Here is a 6,000-nt window from a genome sequence, read left to right on the forward strand (position 1 = left end):
AGTTAACTAATCAGTCCTTGAAAAATAAATTCTTAAATGGCACAATGACCTGTTTGGGTTGGTGGTAGTATCTTTTCAGCTTTTGTTCTGTTTTGTTCTCCCTAAGTAGCCTTCACCCTAGAACTGGGAGAACCGCCTGCCTCTGCCTCCCAAGAGCTGATATTAATGGTATGTGCACCAGCACACCCAACAGCACTGTGATTTTTTAAAAGTTGTTGACAACTTACCTTGCAGCACAGGTAACAATTTGCCAGCGGCAAGTGGACTGCTCAGCCTGTTTTGAACAAGCAAGCCCCAGAGTTCCTATTTCCCTAGTCCCTTATCTAAACAGAGTAGAAAAAACAGAATTACTTAGCTAGTTAGCAAGCTTACCAAAGTTTTCATTCTCGGGTATTAATGTAAATGACTGAGCCAGACATTCAATTTAATGCTCTGTAAAACATGTGAGTTCCATTTTTTTTCAGCCAATAATTTCAGATTCCCCAATGGCTTCCTATTGTTCCTACAATCAAATTCAAATTCTTTCAGAGGACTTCCCAATCCTATGTATCTTTTATCTCTAACACTCTCTGGTCCAGCTCACTAAGAGCTCTCACCACACACTTTTCTGTTCTTCATGAATCCTATGTCTCAGTTCCCTGGAGAATGTGTACCCAGATTTATTTTTTAGAGATGGGCCTTCACAATGTAACCCTGGCTGTCCTGGAAATCACTTGTTCTGTAGACTGGGCTGGCTTCAAACTCAAAGGTATATGTCTCCCTCTGTCTCCAGAGTGCCGGGATTAAATGTGTGCACCATAAGGCCCAGCTTGTTCTTGAGAAACTAAAAGCATTCTCTCTTCTCTTCAGGACTTCTCAAACATCACCCCTCTTCTAAGAAGTAATATAGTTACCAGATTTCTCCAGAGAGAGACACAGAACAAATAAGAGATTCATGTAGACCAAGGAGCGGAGATATACTACCAAAATTGACTTACAAAATCACAACAGAGATGTCCCACAGCAATCTGTCTGAAAACTGGATCCCCGCGGATGCTGGTGGTGTAGCTCAGTCCCAGTATGAAGGCCTCAGTTTAAAGGAGGCCAAAAGCCTAAGAACCTAGGGGCCACTGGTTAAGAGTGGAGCCTAGGTCCAAAGGCCAACGTGCCTGGAGTTCTGATGACCAAGGCAGCTGGGGAAAAAGTGTCTCTCTAAAGAGAGCAACATGCCTTCTATCTGTTTTCTGCAGCCAATTGGATGGTGGCCACACACACTGAGGGCGGATCTTACCCCCTTAGTCCACTCAGATTCATCCACTAATCTCTGGAACACCCTCACAGACACACCCAAAAGAATGTTTTACTGACCAACTAGATATTTCTTAATCGCGATACTTTGAAAAATAGCGTTAACCACCATACACCACCCTTGTGAAACTAGGTGGGTTTTTTTTATCTATACTCTATGGATTTGATTTCTTGTCCTTTGTCCCATCTATAAGGATTCTGACTTGTAAGTTTTTACACTGTGCCTACTATACAAGGCCCTGGCACACAGGAGACATTCAACAGATTTATACCATGTAATCTTAAATTAATTAGTAATACTTAAAACTTCTCTAACTAATAAATACTTCTAACTCTGAGAAAACCATTTGCTCTGCTTTTGAAAACATGACTCTAGGGCTGTTCACTTTTTTACATACTTCCTATCCTTTTTTAAACTGTGATTTCTGCCAAGTTGTTATACTATTTTATAGAAATAAACAATAGAAGTACACCAGAAACAAAATGCTGAAAAGGTTTTAATAATGCAGTAAACGTCACAAATCAAACAATTTGAATATTTAGGTTCATCTCATTTCAGGAATGCAAATCAAACTAGTGAATATAAAAGAGGAAAAGGGCAATAGTAGCAGAACCCGCAGCTACCTTTAGTAACTGGGAATACTCGTTTCACCCTGAGCTGGCTCTGTAGTAGGCAAACCAAGCACTGAGTAACTGGGGATCACCGGATCACATGTCTAAGGCCATCCTCCCTCAACTACATACCAAGTCTGTGGCCAGCATGGGCCATGTGAGATCCTTTTTCAATTTTTTAAAGGAAAAAGAAATATGGTAATCTCTAAGTTTATCAGACAATCTGTCAAATATTGAAAATGCAAAGAAAAAATGCTTATGGCTAACTCATATCCACTATTTTTCTTTATCTTCCTAGCCAAAATAAAATGAATAATTTTTAATTAGAAAGTCACATCAGTGCTAATCTTAGTTTAGACATACTAATAATAATCTCAAAAGGAAACAAGTAAAATGTTTCTCTCAAAAATGGGTTGCAGAAAAAAAGGAAAATGGTGGGCCTACCAGGGTAAGTATACTTTTCCTAACATCTTCTACATTTTACTAGAACTAAAGTGAACTCTAGAAATTCATTTGGAAAAGGAAGTATCAGGGGCATGTTAGCTGACTAACCTGATCGTTAAGAGCCTCTACTGCTCTTGGGAAAGGCACTTTCTTCAAAACATTGACTAAAACCAATAGAACCACACCAAAAACTTTAAATTTTGCTATTAAATAAAAATGGCAGCTTAAAAACACTGAGAATCTGAAGTTCTTGTCTGTTTACAAATATTTCATTTGATACCGCAGGAAAAACCCCTCTCATTGCTGCACTGGCAAACATCACCACCTAAACTATCGGCTACCAGGAGAGTGAAATGTAGTCACCACCATCATTGGTAACTTGGTTTCTTCTAAGACTGCTGCCAACTAGTGAACTGTTGTGTCAATGCCAGCACCTGGTCACACATTAAGCAAACAAATCAATCACTGGTAAGTGTAAGGGTATTAATAAGGACTTGTGGTTTAAAGGGCTAATATTTTTAGATATAAAATGATGTCATAACTGTTTAACTCATTTTGCTCAGTTTTCAAGTTTGAGCACTAGCTACATCCTATTTCTAAAAACACAGCTGCATACGCCAGCATGTGCTCGCTCACTGTTATCTGCCTCCACTTTCGGCTTCTCCATTCAATTTTCCTCACACTAATTACAGCATGAAAATGAGCAAATGAACCTCGGTGCAGGAACTAACGTGGCAACTGCATGGGAAGAGAGTAAAATGGCTAAAAGTAGTGTTTGACTGTTTTTTAAAAAACCGTGAGGTTCTAAAATGTACTATACGAAACGTGGCTTCTGTTTAAAAGGCAGGTACCCTCCCAACGGAGATAGTTTTCAGCCCTAAAGGGTCTCAGTGCCCATTTAATGCGCTCAGTAACCAGCCTATGCTAACTTAAATGACTTGCTCCGGATCTCTAAGGTCACCCTCTAACTACACTTAAATGATGAGCATCCTAATTTACAGATGGCGAAAGGAAGCCAGGGTAACAAACCCCACCAGACCTCCTTTAGTCTGGCCTGCTCCACTGCTGGGAAGGTTTAGGGCCACATACAAAAATATATACACACATTTTAAGTGACTGGTTTTTGGACTAAGTTATTAAAACCTAGAAAGCAACCTTAAAGTTCCTCGACAGATGCTTATTAAACAGTATTTAATAAAGAAAATGTTCCGTCTTTTTTTCTGTAAATGAAAGGCTTAAATCCTGTAAGCCTCCATGAAAATAATTCATCAACTGTGATTTTAAAAGGGGGGGGGAGCCAAGATATTCACACTGAAGACATTCAGAACTAAGTTAAAAGCTTGGAAGGAAAAAAAAAGTGTTCTTGACTGGGGAGCCAGCGGCGGCAGAGTCTCTCGAGATTCTGAAAGCGGGATGGATTAGGAAGCACAAAGTAGAAACTGTTAGAGGACAAGGGATTGTGAAGCTGAGGTTGACAGAGGAACCCCAGAGGAACAGGGCAGCGAGCGATAGGGAAAACCCAAGAAGATCTTGGGGGGATGACAAAGAAGCACAGGAAAACTGGCTTCTGACTGGGGTCCCAGAAGTACCCAAGCTTCTGGTGGAGCCAGAAGGACCTGCGAGTGCAAATGTGTGGAGATAGGAGCGCGCGTCAGCACGGGGGTTAAAACTCGGGTGGGCGAAGAGAGAAGCTGGGTCCCCGCCTCGCAGTTCCCCGTGCAGATCCCAACTCCTTGTCGTGCTCCGCGGGGGCAAGAGGCGGGGAAGCTCCTGAAGCCCCTGGGACTTCAGGATCCTGCCTCACCTCGTCTGCCGAGTCCTTAGCACCCAGCCGCTCCTCCTCGGGCAGCTGCGCTCTGAGGGCCAAAGAGGGAGTCGCGCAGCGCAGCCCGGGTTCCCTTCTGCCTAAAGCACAGACGCCCGCACCGCTGCACCCCCTGGTCACCCTGGCCACTTCGCCCGGTCTTCAGGCAGAGGGAGAGCGCTTACCCCAACCCGAACGTCGCTCCAATTATTTGCCAAAGTCCCTGTTCCAGGCTGCCTGGGAACAGGAGCTGAGCTGCCGCGGCCGCAGCGGCAGAGCCTCCGCCTGACCTCACCAGGGGGTGGGGGATAAGGGAGGGGAGCGGGAGCCCAGCTGGGGAGGGGAGGGAGAGTGGTGGGAGGGAAGCGCGTGGGCGGGGGAAACATGGCGGCAGGGGTGGCCCTGGCGGCGCCTGCGCGGAGGCTGGGGCTAGGACTGTGTGTGTGGGGGGTCCGAGTTGAACAGTCCACCAAAGAGAGTCTAGGCTGGGCCCGGAAGCAGGATGACTGCCAAGTGGCCCTGGAGCCTTTGAAACCAGGACACTTGGGTGTGAGCCCACATGGCTTCTAGTGTCCAGGAGGCAGAAGTGAAAACTGTCAAGTATCAAGGGACAGCAGTGCATGGACTTCTCCAAGGAAGTTAGCAAGTGCCTCCTGCCAACCATAACTTCATCCTCTTCAAAGTCACTCCAAAGACCAAGCAAAGGAAATGTTGAGGAAGGAGTGCTGCATCACCTCAGTGGGGCCCCAAAAGCTCAAAATAAACCTGATGCAGGCTCCCATACAGCTAATTGTTCTTCACTCTTACAATGGCCTGGAGTGAGTCTCCTTCCTATTAGACTACAGAATATTAGGAAAGAGGAAGAGCAACTACAAACACAGCAGTTAACGTCTTACTGAGTGTCTACTATTACCAGCGCTGTGCTTTGAACTCGCTGTACTCACAGAGCTACTCCATGAGGTACATGAAGGTTATGAACTGGTAAAATGGTACAGCAGAACCCAAATGTTTCACCACTGTGCTACACTACTGCTGAGACCAGGCTCCTAAGTTTTAAACCATCATTCTTTCTTCCCAGTTCCATTAACCTAGACCCCAACTAAAAAACTAAAATAAAACAGTCAAGTCAGCTTGTCCTTTGCTTGTCTTCTATTAATCATTTGCCTTCATGACAGCTGAAGCTTCACCTTCTTCTATTTCTTCCCTCATCATTTCTACCTATCACTCTAGACTTAAACTTCTAGTCTCCAGCAGGTATGATGGCCCCGCAGGTTAAGGCATTTGCTAGCAAGCCTGATGGCCCAAGTTTGATCCCCAGTGTAGGCATTTTGGACAGATCGGGATGGGTCAGGTATTCTGGCACTCGGGAGCCACAGAATACTGAGTGTTACACAGCTCAGGTGGAAAGGTATCTGGAAACTCAGGAGCCAAGGACTACCACGGGTTGTAGTAAGCTTAGCTGCTTACAGCCCTGCCTCAGGGAAAGGTTTTCCCAGTGTATCTGCTCTGCTCCAGCAGGAGAGGGTTTTCCAGCAGGGGATGTTTGCCCAGTGTAGCAGTTTTGCTCAGATGGGAGAGGGTTTCCCCGGGCCGAAGTTGCTACAGTTTAGCTCTGCTCCCAGAGAGTGGAGAGCAGAGTGTAACAACTCCTCTCTGCCAACGGAAGGTTTCCCTGGCAAAAGTGTTACAGCCCCGCTTGCTCTGCTCTGCACAAGGTTGCCTCTGCTCCGCTGCCACTGCAAAAGAAGATCTTCACCCAAAGCTCATCAAAGCGGTATATTGGGAAGGAAGAATCCAAGAGAGTGGCTGCCCTCTGCCTTTGGCACTGGTTTCAGGGTCAGCATGCATTTCTT

At 45.1% G+C, this 6,000-nt stretch overlaps 1 protein-coding gene across 4 annotated transcripts in view; it reads right to left on the minus strand.

Annotated features, from left to right (window-relative positions):
* Window positions 1–4,480, minus strand: part of Klhl13 (kelch like family member 13) — a 172,473-nt gene extending 167,993 nt beyond the window's left edge. For 2 of the 4 annotated variants that reach the window (XM_013122808.3, XM_013122803.3), the window contains exon 1: window positions 4,333–4,480. The gene's annotated coding sequence lies outside the window, so the exon portion shown is untranslated. Of the gene's footprint in view, window positions 1–4,147; window positions 4,297–4,332 lie in introns of those variants that run through there. The other 2 variants (XM_040744534.1, XM_013122804.3) reach the window with 1 other exon arrangement.
* Window positions 4,481–6,000: the final 1,520 nt, after the last annotated feature.

The sequence above is a fragment of the Mesocricetus auratus genome, unplaced genomic scaffold (assembly GCF_017639785.1).
Source record: "Mesocricetus auratus isolate SY011 unplaced genomic scaffold, BCM_Maur_2.0 Super-Scaffold_100003, whole genome shotgun sequence".
Taxonomy (NCBI): domain Eukaryota; kingdom Metazoa; phylum Chordata; class Mammalia; order Rodentia; family Cricetidae; genus Mesocricetus; species Mesocricetus auratus.